At 42.1% G+C, this 17,280-nt stretch overlaps 1 long non-coding RNA gene across 1 annotated transcript; it reads right to left on the bottom strand.

Moving 5' to 3' along the window:
• Positions 1-10,511: 10,511 nt before the first annotated feature.
• On the bottom strand, positions 10,512-11,943 carry LOC125147038 (uncharacterized). The gene is made up of 3 exons (XR_007144975.1): positions 11,910-11,943; positions 11,542-11,659; positions 10,512-10,604 (listed from the first exon to the last, which is right to left on the bottom strand). It is a non-coding gene; the product is annotated as an uncharacterized LOC125147038 (long non-coding RNA).
• Between the last annotated feature and the right edge of the window lie 5,337 nt (positions 11,944-17,280).

The following is a 17,280-nucleotide window of genomic DNA, read 5'->3' as shown; positions in this document are numbered from 1 at the left end:
AGAAGGGCAGAAGGAGAGACAATGAGAATCTTAAGCAGGCTCCAGACTCAGCACAGCGTCCAAAGAGGAGTTCGATCCCACAACTCTGGGATCATGACCTGAGCCAAAAATCAAGAGTCAGATATTCAAATGACTAAGTCACCCAGGTACCCCAAGTATCCCGTTTCTTATTTCACAGTCCATCTCCTATTTACTCAGTCAAGATTTCATATTAAATCTTGGGCTATTAAGATTTTATATCCAGTCATATGCCTGCCTTCAGGAAGTGCACGGTCTGGCCAGAGACCTAGAAAATGTGGGGGGCTTCATGCAGTTTAATGCACAGTGCCATATTCCTGTATCACAGAAATACAACCTTGCTTCTGATTTCTGACTTGCTTGGTCCTACTAGCTCTGAGGTTTTCAGTAGGTTTGGGTAAGATTCTTAATTCTCAGATCCAAGTTCTCTTGTCAAGGAACTGAAATAATACAGTATTCCTTTGTGAAGTTATTGTGGAATTTAATTGTGTAGATATAATGTGATATAATATAAAAAATGTGAGTTCCGGAGTCAAATAGAACAATATTGGAATCATGAGCCCAACAGTTAAGTTTGACTCTATGACTCTGGGCAAGTTACATCATCTTTCAGAGCCTCATATCACAATCGGGGTAATTCTTATTTGCCAGATGGTTGAAAAATTACAGGTAGTATAAGCAAGCACCCGGCATAGCGCTTGGCATATAACAGGTGCTAACAAAGGTTGGTTTTCTTCCTCCCTACCCCAGACCTGTTTTTTGTCTTTCTTTGTTGGAGCCCAAGAGAGAAGTGAGTTCTTTTCAATGATGCAGTAGTAGGCTCATGGGGGAGATAACAGAGGAAGACCTTGAAGGCCCCTTGCGTAGGCTCTGGATGAGTAGAGATAAACAAGGGAGCACGTAAAAGAATGGTATAAACAAAGATTTAGAGGTGGTAAAATAGAAGGGTTACCCAGAGAAAGGGAATCATTGTCACAATGAGAGTGTAGAGAGTCAAAGAGCAATGTGTCCCATGGTTTTCTTGGGAAGACCATCGTTCTTCATAAAGGTAGAAGAAAATCTCAACATATGGGAATCTTATTTATTTATTTATTTATTTATATTTATTTTTGACAGAGAGAGACAGAGCATGAGCGGGGGGAGGGGCAGAGAGAGAGGGAGACACAGAATCTGAAGCAGGCTCCAGGTTCTAAGCTGTCAGCACAGAGCCTGATGAGGGGCTCGAACTCACAGACCGCGAGATCATGACCTGAGCCGAAGTCGGACGCTCAACCGACTGAGCCACCCAGGCACCCCTCGACATATGGGAATCTTAAGAATCTCCAGAGGTTGCCCATTTCTATCAAGATAAATCTCAATTTCTCATCCTGGCATGTGAGTTTTTCATGTCGTGGTTCCCAAATGTGAGACACCAAAACTGAGTAAGCTCTTGTTTCCCAGGATAAGACATACATAAATAGTGTTCCCATACCAGGAAACATAGCTTCAGAAGATAACTGGGCTTAACACACCTAGAATTTAATGCAGTACTGAGAGCAAAGATCTAGGCATCAGTGAGCTCTGAGTTCTATTCTGGCTCTGACACTTTTGGTCTTTGTGACCTTGGATAAGTCACTGAACTTTAAGCTTGAATCTTTCCATATGAATAATTCTTCCTACATGGCAATATAATAGGACTTACCTAATGGGGTGGTTTTGAAGATTACATGAAATAATGCATAAAAGGTACTGGGCATAATGCTTGACAATAAAAAAAAAAGCTAAATAAATGGTAACTACTTTTGTTTTTAATAAAGCAAGTTGCTCATGCCAGATCAAAATAACAGGGGGCTTTTCCTTCTAAACCTATTCACAATGGCCTCAGCAGAAACAAGGCAGTGCATTTCACTGGCTTCTAGGGTTACCTCTGGGGCTGTCTCAACCCATTGACTCTGGCTTCAAGAAGGCATTGAAAAAACCAAGCATGTTTAGAAATCTGTTGTTCATTGGGGATTTAGAAAGTATCCAACCTAGTCCATGCCCCCATCTGTCCATTTGACAGGTTGAGAAATTGAGGGCCTAAGAGGAAATTCACAGCCCCTGCTAAAGACAGAGGCCAAGCAAGTTGGTAGCAGAGTGAAACACAGAGCCCACTCCTTCCATGCTCCAAACTATACTTTTCTTGTATTATTATTATCATCACTATCATTGCATCATCATCATCATCATCATCATCACTGTAACTGGTAAAGTTGCTGGACATATTTTCGTAATCTCAAATCTGACCTCTATTTTCCCTACTTTTTCTTCTTCCCCATTTTAAAAATAAAACAATAAAATACAAAGTCCTTTGTCTTGAGGCTTCACTTGATTTCATTTCCAGTAGATAAGGCATAAATAAACACAGTGAGTTAAAAATAAGCCTCCTGGTGTGGCTATAACATCTTTTATTTAGCTGTTTTTTTTTTCCATCCTATGGATGGAATAATGCCATTCCTGACTCTGCTTGAACAGTTATTTATTGCAACTGAAGTCATTATACATGATGAGCTCTCTTATCCAGACTATCACCATGTCAGTAAAGACATTATTAGCAGGGAGATGTCTATCTACATATATATCTGTATCTATATGTTTATAAATAAATTTACATATAATAATATATATAAATAATAAATAATATGTATATACATATGTATACATGTATGTATATGTATATATATACATATGTGTATATATGTATGTATATGTATGTATATATACATACACACACACAGAGAAAGAGAGAGATAACAAAGGTGAGTTTTAAGCTCAGTATGACTTTTTCCATTCATGTGCTTATTTACCCATTCAGCAAAAATGACTCAGTACTTAATTGTTGCCAAGTTCAGTGTGGAATACTGGAAAGAAAGGAATAAATAGAACTTAGCCTCTGTCTCTATGAATCTCATAACTCTAGTAGGAAGACAGACAGTTCCTAAACTGTGTGATGAGATCAATGGAAGGAAACTGAAGAAGACTACCCACCTGGCCTAGAGGAGGTGGCTTATACAGGGTCATGTATCCATTGCTCACTTTGGCAATACATGTACTAGAAACTATACACAGCCGATTAGAATATTAGAAGAATTTTCTAGAAAGAGACTACTGTATAGAATAATTGTATTGTACAGAATAATCTAGACATATATTAAACTTGGGTTCCAGTCCCGGGCCTACCATCCCTTATATAAATGGACTGAGGCAAGTTAATTTCCTTCTCTACAGTAAACTTTCTAATTTTGAAAGTTACAAGTTTTCCTATGTTGTTTATAAGCCCCTTTCATCTCTGCAATTTTGCAGCTTGCTAGAATGTGTTCAGCTTCAGGTCAGGATCATGTCTTATTTATGTCTTTTATTTATGCCAGTTATTCCTAGAGCCTAGCACAGGTCTTGGCACTTGTAACAACACATGAATATTTGTGGAGTGCAATAAAATTTTAAATTGGATCCCTTTAGTTGAGTCAGTGAGTAAAATGGATGAGATACTTTAAAATGATGTCTTTAGGTTAGAATTTAAAAGCATGCTCAACATCACTCATCATCAAGGAAATACAAATCAAAACAATGAGATATCACCTCACACCTGTCAGAGTGGCTAAAATCAACAACACAACAAACAACAGGTGTTGGCAAAGATGCAGAGAACAGGGAATCCTCCTGCACTGTTGATGGGAATGTGAGCTGGTACAGCTACTCTGGAGAACAGTACGGAGGTTCCTCCAGAGATTAAAAACTGAACTATCCTATGATCCAGCAATTGCACTACTAGGTATTTACCAAAAAAAATTCAAAAATACTAATTCGAAGGGATACATGCACCCTGATGTTTATAGCAGCCTTATCTACAATAGCCAAATTATGGAAACGGCCCAAATTTCCATTGACTGATGAATGGATAAACACACACACACACACACACACACACACACACACACACACACACACACACAGTGTAATATTACCCAGCCATAAAAAATGAAATCTTGCCATGTGCAACAAGAGGAATGGAGCTAGAGAGTATAGTGTTAAGGGAAATAAATCAGTCAGAAAAAGACAAATACCACATGATTTCACTCCTATGTGGAATTTAAGAAACAAAACAAATGAGCATGGGTGGGGGGTTGTGGGGGGAGTGAGAAAGGGAGGGAGGGAGGGGAAAACTGAGAAATAAACTTTTTTAACTATAGAGAACAAACTGATGGCTACCAGAGGGGAGGTGGGTGGAGGGATGGGTGAAACAGGTGATGGGGATTAAGGACTGTACTTGTTGTGATGAGCACTGGGTTATGTATGGAAGTGTTGAATCACTGTATTGTACACCTGAGATGAGTATAACACTGTACATTAAATAACTGAAATTCAAATAAAAACTTAAAATTTTACAAGCCCATCTTTAGCAGTAGCCCATGTGACTTCTAAACCTATGAAAATCATGTTCTAAATGAAGATACACAGCAAATTCCCATTGAAAATGAGAATGGTAGTGTTTGAGGGTGGTGACGATGCCAATGAGAACGGGAATAGAATGAGCCTAGACCCAAATGTCTACCACTGGTGTTCTGGAGCAATAATTCGTCTTCACTTGAAGACTGCTAGCTACACATTCTTTCAGGGCAGTAAAGAGTTCAATGAGTAGAGAGGTAGGTACTCAGTGAACATCTTATGCTGGAGAGTAAAAATAACAAAGTATCAGAAGAAGTGAAGGTTTTCATTCCTGCAAGATAAGCACTAAGAGGGTGAGAAGCAAAGGGCCAAAGTCATACAACAGTGAGGCTGGAGGAGCTTCAGAGCAGAGCTCCTCGCTCTGCAGTGTCATACAGTCATGGAGCTAAAGGTCATGGTGTCCCTTGGATGCAGTCCCTTGGATGCTTCCTGCCCTGGGGATGACAAGGGTATGGATGTCAGCCTCTTGTCACCAAAATTCCCTCTCTTCATGGATGAAAGGTCCTTGGTTTTAAAAAATTCCTTACTGGGGTGCCTGGGTGGCTTAGTTAGTTAAGTGTCTGACTTTGGTTCAGGTCATGATCTCACAGTTCATGCGTTCAAGCCCCAGGTCAGGCTCTGTGCTGATAGCTCAGAGCCTGGAGCCTCCTTCGGATTCTGTGTCTTCTTTTAGACCTCTCTGCCACAGCCCAAGTGCCTAACCAGTGTCCTTTAGCAGGATGGAGGGCACAGGAGGAACCTGAGATGTCCTGACTAGGCTCCCATTTTCTTATAAAGGAAGCCCAAAGAGAGTGTGTGTGTGTGTGTGTGCGCACGCGCGTGTGTGTGTGAACACTTAATTATTTGCCAGCAGATGGCCTAGGAAGTTATTTTTACCACCTCTACAGCTCTGAATACCCTTCCATAAATGAGCAAACCAGGATAAGGTTGTTCTGAGTATTAAACAAGATTATTCAGGTGAAGTAACTGGCACATGGAAAGTTCCTGATTAGAGACAACTTACACTACAGTCAACCCACATTCTCAGCAGAGGATTCTGTCTGCTCAAGGGCAAGAAGAGCAGGAAAATGGAGGAACACAAGAAATTGACTGGGAGCTGGCCTAAGTTAATGTGTGGAGGGGAGGATGGAGACTGAGTGATGGGCCTCAGACAGGGATCTGTTGGACATTCTGGCCTCCCAGGGCATGAAGCGGTCAGAGACATCAACATTTATTGTCATGAAAGCATTTGGGGCTTCCGTCTTCGAGGGAAGACAGGTCCTACTTCAGAACCTTCATAGCAGATGTATGGGTCTAGGGCTCGAGGCTAACACTGCTGCCCCTGCTGCTCCCACTGACACCGTGGGTGCCGCAGGTAGTCCATTGATGGAGCACCGACTGTATGCCAGTCATTGTGATACATCCTGTGTGGGCCTTTATTTCACCTCATCCACACAGTTCTACCTATGAGGGTAGATAGGATTATAATTGCTGTGTTACAAATGAGAAAACTGATATTCAGAATATTTAATTTACCAAGGTCAACGGTAAATGCAGTAAGTGGCAGAATCAGGACTCAAACGAGGTCTGCTTTGCTTTGATCCTATTTATAACCACTGTGCTGGTCTCCATGGCAGCATAACTTGAAATTTCTCACATGAGTTGGGATCAGGTGGGACAGGGTGAGGCTATTACTGCATCATCACTGTCTGTACCATAAGGTGTTATACTTCTTTCTATAAAATCAAAGACATTGCATTTCACAATCTATCAGAGATTTGCATATTTTCTTCAATGATGTTTTGGCAATTACTTAGAAAGGCACATTTAACTTGTACCAATTAACCATATTGGCCAACAGAGGAACTAAGTTTTCACTGCTTTTCCCATGTTAGGAATTTGTACTTAAGATAACCCATGAATGTATGCTGTATCTGCAAGTCTTATTGCAGAAACCTGTACTGTACCAAGATTCCTTCCTCACCCTGGCCACATCCAATTGGCCACGGATGGCTAGCTGACCCAATGAAAAACAAAGTCTGGAAGCCTGCAGTGAAAACCAATGGCAACCTTCACTGGACAGTGATTGGATGACTCATTCATGTTTCCTTCCTTAGTGAATTTGGATTCTCGGAGAGAGGGAGGGAGGGAGGAGGTGAGGGAATGAAATACAGAGAGATGGGAATTTATTACCCATGGTGGCAGATTCAATTGGTTCCAAGACATAAATGGGCAAGTCACCACAGTGGTGGTCTTTGATGCCTTTGCTGTGCCAGGCAAGGGGACCACCTCAGGTCTCTGAGGGAAGTCTCTCCTCTTTGCATGGAATATCTTGGGATTCATGCTCTACCTCAAACTCATGCCTTTAGAATTTCTCTGTTTACACGCATGGCTTCTTCCTCCCTTGACATTGGGAGTGCAAAGGCATCCCTCTGTCTCATGCATAATCCAATCCAGCCCACTAGAGCTACAGCAGGCCACATAGAGTTTGAGACAAATGACTAAACTAATAATGATGTATTTGCCTGATGCTGTCCTCTCTACTTAGATCTCCACCAAAGACTTAGAAAGCCAGTGAATTGGGTTTTCCAGGATTCTGTTTCCTGGACAAAGGAATAGTCATATCACCATTGTTGTACTAATGATGCAACTGAGGCACAGAGAGGTCAGTACACCTGTCAAAGTCACATTTGAAATCAATCTGTCTCCTGACCTCTTTGCTCCTTCTGTAGCAGCACGTGGCCTCTGGCTCTAGATTGGCATATGCTTGCTGATCTTTGCTCCTCGTAAGGGACTAAGGAAGAAACAAATCTATGCCTCCTTTGTTCCTCCAGCCAGACATTCCATTTCCACTATCACTCTATGCTGACCCAAATGGGTCAACTTTCCTTCCTGCATTAGACCTCTCTGCCACAGCCCAAGTGCCTAACCTGTGATGTCCTTTAGCAGGGTGGGGGGCCACAGCAGGAACCTGAGATGTCCTGACTGGGCTCCCATTTTCTTATAAAGGAAGCCCAAAGTAGGGCAGCTTATATGTTTTTAACTATTTACTAACTGTTGTCATTAAATAGAATTGCTAAGATAACTAATGCTACAGATGTCTTTTGGTTTGTAATCACTTCTACTTGTATCATCTCAGAGATGAATTCATGGAGATGTTCCTTAAATATCTATTTTGAGTCAGGTCCCATATCATCTGCTGAGAATACAGGTATAACGAGACCAAGAAAAAATTTATCCCTTCGCAGTAGGCAAATGATTTTCCTAGAGAGAGATCTACCATGTTGGCTTCTGCTTTGATTAGTCTGCTGTGGTAGGAGGGTCCCGAGGAGACTGCATATCTTCTGTTCCCAAGGTTTCAGGGAAGTTGATGAAACCACTCTGCATGAAGCAACACCAGAATTGATTTGTTGAGGGAAGGGGAGAAGGCAAACAGGAGAAGCTATAGGAGAGCAGGAGGAGGTGACAGCAATGTGCAGTGGGATAAGCTGCGGCCTTGTCCCAGGTCTCTGCAAATATGAAATGGAATTGCTAAATGCACACAATGGTTGGAGTGGATAAATTTTATTTGTGGAAGCTGGCGTAGGGGGTTGATAAGGAGCAAAGCAGGGGCAGTGCTGACAGTGCCAGAGTTTGGGGAAGGGAGGCATCCCCAGGTTTGGTTTTCAAAGTAAAAGCAAAGCCTAGTCCAGGCCTTCAGGTAGTTCATGAGCCAGGAGATCCAACAGATGCCTAGATGTTTTGATAACACAGCAATGACTCTCTAAGATAGAGGTGAACATGGCACACACAGCCCCTCAGGCCATTTAACACTGCTTGGTGAATACACAGGAGGAAGTGGCATTCAAAGGTGCACCGAGGATGCAAAGTCTCTGGGTGAACAAGGGGGAGGGCATTCCAAGGAGACAAATTATCATGTGCAAAATTATCAAAGCAAAAGAGCGCCAAGACTCGGGGAGGATTCCTCATGCCCAGAGAATGGGGTACAAGGCAGGGTGGAGAGAAAGTAGCTAGAGAGATGAATGGGGGCCATATCTCAGGCAGGGGACTTCCCGCCATGTGATGGGGCACCACCAGGAATCTTACAGATGACAGTTTTGGAACTTCCAGGGACGTGAACTCTTGCTGTGAGAATGACACTAAGCTGATGATGTGCACTGAAGAAATTCAAAGTCCAGTTGAAGCAATGAGGCTTTGAGGTAAAATGGAACCAACTGCCTGGGAATGGGGGAGAGTAGACAGAATCCCCTCTCTCTCTCATCTGGGACGTTTAAAGGCACTCACAGCTGAGTCAGGGGCCTGGTGGACATCAGTGAAGATGGCTATCAGAACATGCTCCATGGCCCAATGCACATGCATTACATATTGCTGTAGGAAAGGTTTTGGCTGTCAATGTTCCATTTGACATGGTACATCCATGGTATAGATGCTGTTTCTCAGTAGGAACTCTCTTCCTGCACCAGAGAAACAACAAATGTATTCTCTCCCCCTTGGGCAGCAGGAAGCATGGAAGTTCCCTCCACCTTGCTCTCCAGCATCTGTTCTCAGATTCAAACCTTTATTTGAATATATAGTATGGGCCACACTTGATGAGAAACACTTTCATATCGATTAATTCACGTATTCCTTTCAGCAACGCTCAATGGTTATTGGTAATTCCTCATGACTATTATCTCCATGCTAAGTGCAGAATCTGAGGTGCCAAGAGGTTACGTGATTTGGTTCAATAATGGGGTAAGAGAACCAGGTTTTGAACTCAGAAAAATCCAATGCTTCACATTTCCTCATGAGTCCTAGAGCTAGCTGGGAGGCAAAGTAGTGCTGGGTCTAGAAAAGAAGATAATATCACAGTCTCTTACCCTCTAGAAGTTCACTGACTAGACGAGAGCTAGGCATGCGACCACCCATTATAATGGTACACTTCTCAGAGGCAGGTACTATTATTATCCTGCATTTACAAATATGGAAACTGAAGCACACAAAGTTAAGTCACTGGCCCCAAGTCCTATAGCTAGAAAGTAGAAGGCAGGACACCAATGGTGGCTATTTGGCTCAAAGTCTGTGGATAGCAGTAGGCTGGTGCTCTGACCTTGGGTTGGTGACATCATGTTACCCCCTTCTATAGGAACTTGCAACCCCTCTAGGTCTCTCTCCTACAGTGGTTCTCAGCCAGGAGATACTGTGCCACCTAAGGGCATTTGGCAATGTTCGGAGTCATTTTTGACTGTCCCAACCAGGGAGGGGAGTGTTACTGGCGTTTAGTGAGTAAAGCTCAGACTGCCATGCACAGAACAGCCACGCTAACAAAGAATTACCCACGTTAAAATGTCAACAGTGCTGATGCCGAAAACCCTGCTCTATAAGAATACCTATAAGGCTACTCTAAGTGATGGCTTCTTGGCAGTCTTGCTAAATGGTGAGCTCTCTGTACCTAGCACAGAGCTGGGCATGTAGTGAGATCTATGAATGTCTGTGGAGTAAGATATGAGTGAATGACTAAAACATGCAGTTCAGGTTGACTGTATCATATGATTCTAGCTATTATTCTTTTATACAGGGGTTATTATTATCTTTTTAATCCGCAAAAGCAAACCAGGCATCACTATTCCCATTCTCATAGTCCAGTATGGAGATGCCGGAGAAACATGCCTCAGGCAGAAAGTGGAAGTGCATCAACAGGGCATCCACTGGACAAAGGAAGCATAGGACTCAGGCCTCTAGGAGTGTCCCTTTGCAAATGAGGCAGTGGTTTGAGAGCTATAGAGTACCCTTAGATTTTCACTTTGAATTTTTCAGATGTGTGAACTCAATTAACATTTGGAATCGGCTTAGAGATATCGTGATAATAAGAGGTATCTCCCTCCCCATTTCCCTGCTGCTCTAGTCCAAGACTGGTTTCCCTAGATCCTCCTTATCATGGATATCCAAGATTGGAACTGGAGGAAACAGACAAAAAAGTACCGACTTGCAGACTAATTAATTAAAGGCCTTGATAAATTACAATGTCATTTATTGCTCAATTATAGTAATTATTTCATCCATGTTTTTAGCACAATTATCTCCCCTTCCTCCGCATGGTTGCTGATTCCTCCTTAAACTGCTCTCTATTAGTGTGTTGGTGTTTTTCTTTGCCTCTGAATATCCTTTGGTGGAAAGAGGGAAGATATTAAATTACAAATAAATAAACACTGATCCACAGAACACTGACGCAGTGGCTATCTCCATTTTACACGTGACTAAAATGAGTCCTGATAGACAAAATGACTTGCCCAAGGGATGGAGAATGCCATCAACAGACCTAGGAAGGGGTCTTGGGCTTTTGGGGTACAGCTTACGTTGAGAGCCCATAGCAAGTAATATTTATGAAGTACGCATTTTATTTTTGCATATATTGTGTCTAGTAAACAAACACTTGTGAAAGAATGCTAGGAAATCTATCTCTTTATTCAGCGTAGAGTAACTTTCGGCTCTGAATCTCTGATAGTTATTTTTCTGTTACATGTTTGGCTGGCTTCCTCCAAGACCCATGGAACATTGTTGGAAGAGTACCACAGATGAGTAGAGCGTTCTTTCTCTTCTCTGCTCAGAATCAATTTTCACGTCCACATTTAGAGCAATGACAGGAAGAATGTGGCACTTCCCTCCAAATTTCTTTTCCTTAAGAGGCAGAATGGCACAGTAGAAGAAAACAGAGCTCTGGGGATTGAGACCTGAGGCTTTATCTGGGCTCCTAATGCATCTGACCTTGAACACGCTCTCAATTCTCTGGGAGAATTTCAAGTTTCCTCACTTGATCAAACACCCATGCTGATAGCCACCTCATATGGTTGTTGTGGGAACTGAATGTGGATACTAATGGTACAGCACAGGCCATAGTATCATCCACAGAAGAGGGGCCTGTGCACAACTTCCTGGTAACCTTTTGAGAACGTGGCATGCACTGATTCTTCGTTTCTAGAGGAAAATAGTAAATGCGACTTCCCACTATTCCAGCTGAGAAAGCAGGGTCAAGACTATTTATTTAAAGAAGGTGAGGCCAGTATGGAAAAGTTACAGTGAATTTGGGACCCCTAGTCTTACCATAAGTAAAATCGTCATCGTGCTGTAATTGCTTCTGCCGGTATGGTGCTCATCTTTGCAATCACCCAATTAATCCTCTCAACGAGACCTCTGAAGTAGTCCCCTGAAGCAGTATCGTCTTTGTACAAAGGCGGAAACCAAAACTTTGAGAGCCCAAGCGTATAGCTCACGGTCACACAGTGGGGTAGGGGAGCTGCAGAACTCAGGTCTGGAGTGTAGTGCCACGAAGACCCTCCAATTCTTCCAAATTCTGGCGCCATCCCCTCATGCACACCCTAAGCTGGATTTTTAAAAACGGGAGCTTCACAAACAAGGGAGGAAGAAGATTCTTCTTCCGCCTCTCAAACAAAAGGAACCCACGGACTCACATCTGCATTGCAGGGCAAGGAATCAGAAGTTGACATGGAGGGGGCGCCTGGGTGGCTCCGTCGGTTAAGCGGCCGACTTCAGCTCAGGTCATGATCTCACGGTATCGTGAGTTCTCGCCCTGTGTCGGGCTCTGTGCTGACCACCCAGAGCCTGGAGCCTGTTTCAGATTCTGTGTCTCCCTCTCTCTGTCCCCATTCATGCTCTGTCTCTCTGTCTCAAAGATAAATAAATGTTAAAAAAAAAAAATTAAAAAAAAAAGTGGACGTGGAGTGATGTAAGTGGGCTAGTGTCCCACCCTGCAGTGCAGCGACACCTCGGCTCTGCCCGTGTGAAGTGTGTGTCCCTAAAAACAGGTACGGGTTTGAGAACTGCGTTTAGAGTGGAAAGTATGGAGGAAAGAGGTTCAGTACCCCCATGTTAAATGTCACTTTCCTAGCTTTCCTTTTGTTGTTCACTGGGACCTCCTTGATTGCTGTATTTGTATTGTGTATGAATAGATGAGTGAGTGAGGATACACACACACATACTCACACATACACACCTTTCTGGGGATTGGGTCATATATGATGGATATTAAAATTTTGTAAATTATGGAAATATAAGAAGAAGAAAAAATTACCCATCAGCCCAATACCCTAGGAAACTCAGATCAGGTTTATATTATGATAAAAAGGAAGGGAACGCATACTTCCCGCCTTTACTAGCTTCAATATCTGTGCTATCTCACTTAATCCCTATAGCAGCACTGGAAGACAGATAACATCTTCATTCCCACAGGTGTGAAAACTGAGGTACAAGGAGACGGGTCACGTCTTCTTTCTTCTAAGTTTATTTATTTATTTTTGAGAGACACAGAGACAGCACTAGTGGGAGAGGGGCAGAGAGAAAGAGAGGCAGAGAATCCCAAGCAGGTTCCACACTGTCAGTACGGAGCCCGCTGCAGGGCTTGAACCCACGAAACTGAGAAGTCATGACCTGAGCTGAAACCAAGAGTCAGATGTTTAACCGACTGAGCTACCAAGGTGCCCCAAGACATGTCAAGCTCTTAAGAATGACACAGTTAATCAAGGGAAAGGCTGGGACTTGCCCTCTCACTCCAACATCCACAGTCTTAGCCATACTATTCCACTGTCTCTCCTGAGGATAGGTGTGAAGCCAGAGAAACCTGGATTCAAATTCCCACCCACTCTTTTATTTTTTATTTTTATTTTTTTTAAATTTTTTTTTCAACGTTTTTATTTATTTTTTTTGGGACAGAGAGAGACAGAGCATGAACGGGGGAGGAGCAGAGAGAGAGGGAGACACAGAATCATAAACAGGCTCCAGGCTCTGAGCCATCAGCCCAGAGCCCGACGCGGGGCTCGAACTCACGGACCGCGAGATCGTGACCTGGCTGAAGTCGGACGCTTAACCGACTGCGCCACCCAGGCGCCCCATATTTTTTAAGTTTATTTATTTATTTTTGAGAGAGACAGAAAGAGAGAGTGTAAGTGGAGGAGCGGCAGAGAGAGAAAGGGGGAGAGAGAGAGAGAGAGAGAGAGAGAGAGAGAGAGAGAGAGAGAATCCCAAGCAGGCCTCTAGCTGTCAGCATAGAACCCGAAGTGGGGCTTGATCCCACACACCGTGAGATCATGACCTGAGATGAAATCAAGGGTCAAACACTCAGCTGACTGAGCCACTCAGACGCAGCTCCCCACTCTTATTAGATGTGCAAACTTGTGCAAATTATTTCATTTTCCCGAGCCTTAGCTACATTCTCAGTTAGCTTAAAATAATTTCATAATAAATGTAGATTTTTTTCCCCCAAGTTTGGCAAAGTATTCAATGTAAGCAACGGTGTTTTGGAGGGGACTAAGAATGGTTTGGTGGTCCATTATGCTGCAGTGGGAGGAAAGGAACCCGTCTGTGTGTGCCAGGCAAAGTGAGCAGACAGGGAAAACTGAATGGCATGGGAAAAGTGTGCCCCAAACTGTCCGCAGGGAATTGGACCCTCCTTGGTGGAAGCAAAGAAAGAGGAAGCCCCTGGAAATGTAAAACACGAGGCAGCCAATGACAAGAGCCTCAAACACAGATCCTGCAGTGTGGTATGTGGATCAAAGTGAATGCGTCTGCAAGCAAACAGGTGGGGGGAACTGGGCCCACAGTCCTGGTCATTAGGATGACAGTGCCGTGTGCAGAGTGACCGCTCTTCCTTACCGTGTGCTCTTCTCTTCATACTCTGGAAATAGACTGAATGGACCACAAAATGTATTTCAAAAGACAGCCCATCTGTGGTGAGAATAGAAACCTCTTTTAGGAACCTTTATCTTTGTACAAAGAGGCCTGCATTTCACAAAAGTGGTAAGAGTGGAATGATTCTCCTTGGGTGGAATTCTGATTAGAAAATAAACCTGAATTGTTTGTTTGGTGTGTGTGTGGGAAAGACGGGAGGGTAAGTGAAAAGGAATATCCAACGCAGCTGACTCCTTGGTTTCCTTGAAGAATACTCAAGGGGCATCCCACACTGGAAGCTCTATACTTAGGGAAGGCAACAGCTCTTTTTCTGGATTTCTTTTTGAAGGGAGATCAAGGGGGGCAAGTATCTAATATTCTGTGAAGTGTTTGGAGTATGATGGACAGTATCTTCCTAAGAGCGTCCTGTGTCCTATGAGTCATTCTAAGAAAAGGGGGCTTTAGGGTCATAAAGATTTTGCAAAGAAATATCCTGCTCTACCCAAAGACTCATAATGCACTGGTACCTTTAGACCTTTGGAAGGTCTCACAGCAACCACAAAAACATTTTTTCCCCAACTTTCTGCTTTCTAAATATACGTGATTCATACACATTTTTGGGTGGTGCATCTCACACACTTTAGATAAATGTTCATAGCACAGTCCCAAGAATTAGGAATCCTGAAGTTTGGTCCTGCTTTGATTTTAACTTGCTGTGTGATACTAGGCAAGGGATTCTTTGTCTCAGTTTACTTACCTAGCAAATGAGGATAATACTTTTGGCTCAGCTTACCTCAGAGGGTTGTGGTGTACATAAAATGCTGTCACTGAACACTATGCTATAGAACGCTATCATAGCTTTCAAAAAGTTAGAAATAATATATTAGTGCAACATGTTATTCTCCTTCGTAATTATATGATTCTAAGAAGGACTTAGGCAACAAAAGCAAAAATAAACAAGTGGGGCTATGTCAAAGCAAAAAGCTTCTGCACAACAAAGGAAACAAATGAAACTGAAAGTCAGGCTACTGAAAGGGAGAAAATATTTGCAAATCTGATAAGAGGTTAATATCCAAAATATATGAAGAACTCATATAATTTTAATCATATGGGAAAAAAAAACAATCTGATCAAAAGATGGGCTGAGGATCTAAATTGACATCTTTACAAAGAAGACATACAGATGGCCAACGGGTACATTGAAAGGGTGCTCAATATCACCAATTGTCAGGAAAATGCAAATCTAAATCATAACGAGATACCGGCTCACACCTGTCAGATGGCTAGTACAAAAAGACAAATAACAAGTGCCAGCAAGGATGCAGAGAAAAGGAAGCCCTCTTGCACTGCTGGTGGGAATGTAAATTGGTGCAGCCACGATAGAAAACAGTATGGAGGTTCTTCAAAAAATTAAAAATGGAACTACCATATGATCCAGAAATGCCACTTCTGGGTATTTATAAGAAAATGAAAACATTAACTAACCCTAAAAGATTTATGTACCCCCATGTTCATTACAGCATTATTTATAACAGTCAAGATATGGAAGCAACCCAAGTGTCCACTGATGGATGAATGAATACAGAAGTTGTGGTATATGTGTGTGTGGTATAATGGAGTATTATTCAACTATATAAAAAAGGAATTTCCCACTTGAAACAACACAGATGGACCTTGAGGACTTTGCACTTCATGAAATAAGTCAGATAGAGAAAGAGAAATACTGTATGATCTCACTTATATGTAGACTCTAAAAAAACAAACAAACAAACAAAAAACAACCAAAAAACAGAAACACAAGTCACAGATACAAAGAACAGATTGTTTGTTAACAGACATGGAGTCCTAGATAGCTGGCGGGACAAAACGCGTAAAGGGTATCAAAAGGTACTAACTTCCAGTTATAAAATAAGTCCTGAGGATGTAATGTACAGCATGGCAACTATAATTAATAATATTATGTTGCATATTTGAAAGTTGCTAAGAGAGTACATCTTAAAAGTTCTCATCACAAGAAAAAATATTCTGTAACTATGTGTGGTGGATGGATCATAAGTAGACTTATTGTGATCATCTCACAATATATACAAAGATAGAATCATTACATTGTACACCTGAAACTAATACAATGTTGTATGCCAATTATTCCTTAATAACAATAAGAATAAGAAGACTATATTTTACTCACACGTGAAAAGGTGATTTAGAAAAACATTTTTTTAATGTTCATTTATTTTGAGAGAGAACACGAGCAGGGGAGGGGCAGAGAGCGAGAGAAAATCCCAAGCAGGCTCCACACTATCAGTGCAGAGCCTGATGTGGGGCTTGAACCCATGAACCATGAGATCATGACCTGAGCCGAAATCAAAAGTCAGACACTTAACCAACTGAGCCACCCAGTCACCCTGAGAAGGTGATTCTCATACTATCACAGCGGAGCCTAAATGACCCAGGCTAATGTAGTGATGTTACTGTACTAATCCCCTACAGATTTATTGTCTTCATCTATAAAATGCAGATGGTCATTAATTCATTGCAGGGTTATTATAAAATAATATGCAAAAGAGCCAAGTGTAAGTATAGTACGTTCAGAAAAAAGTAATCGATTCATTTTACCTCCTAGTGACTTTCTAGGAATATTAAGTATTGTTTATGATGAGTTTATCTAAAATTATACTGAGATTTTAGTACTATGACAATAATAAGAGTAAATGTTATTCTGTTTATTTTCTATGTGCTAAGCTTTTCACGTTGATATGATTTGTTCAGAGCAGTCAAGTAACTTGACCAAGGTGTAGTCAGGTAGAGGGACGAGCTGAACTAGATTCCAGACGTTTTAGACTCAAACGCATGATCTTAACTTACGAGATCGCTCTACCTGGCTCTACTTGAAAAGAAATTGCCATTTATTTCCCAATGTGAACATTTCTTACTTTCTCCTTTGTTTAGTAGGATGAGGCCTTGACCAGAATGCTGGAGACGCCCAGGAGGCAGGAAGCCATTCTGCGTACCTATTCTCCTTTATGAATATTGATGATTCGGGGAGAAGTGACTCTGCTGGCAGTTCTAAGCCCTCATCATAAATCCTCATGCAGAGGCTGTTCTGGCCACAGACAGTAGTAGATTGGATCAGATGAGGAAAAACCAAGCTTGGGAAGG

Source organism: Prionailurus viverrinus, chromosome D1, assembly GCF_022837055.1.
Source record: "Prionailurus viverrinus isolate Anna chromosome D1, UM_Priviv_1.0, whole genome shotgun sequence".
Classification (NCBI taxonomy): Eukaryota; Metazoa; Chordata; class Mammalia; order Carnivora; family Felidae; genus Prionailurus; species Prionailurus viverrinus.
Note: the sequence above shows the minus strand (reverse complement) of the source record. Positions and strands in the feature narration are given on the sequence as shown.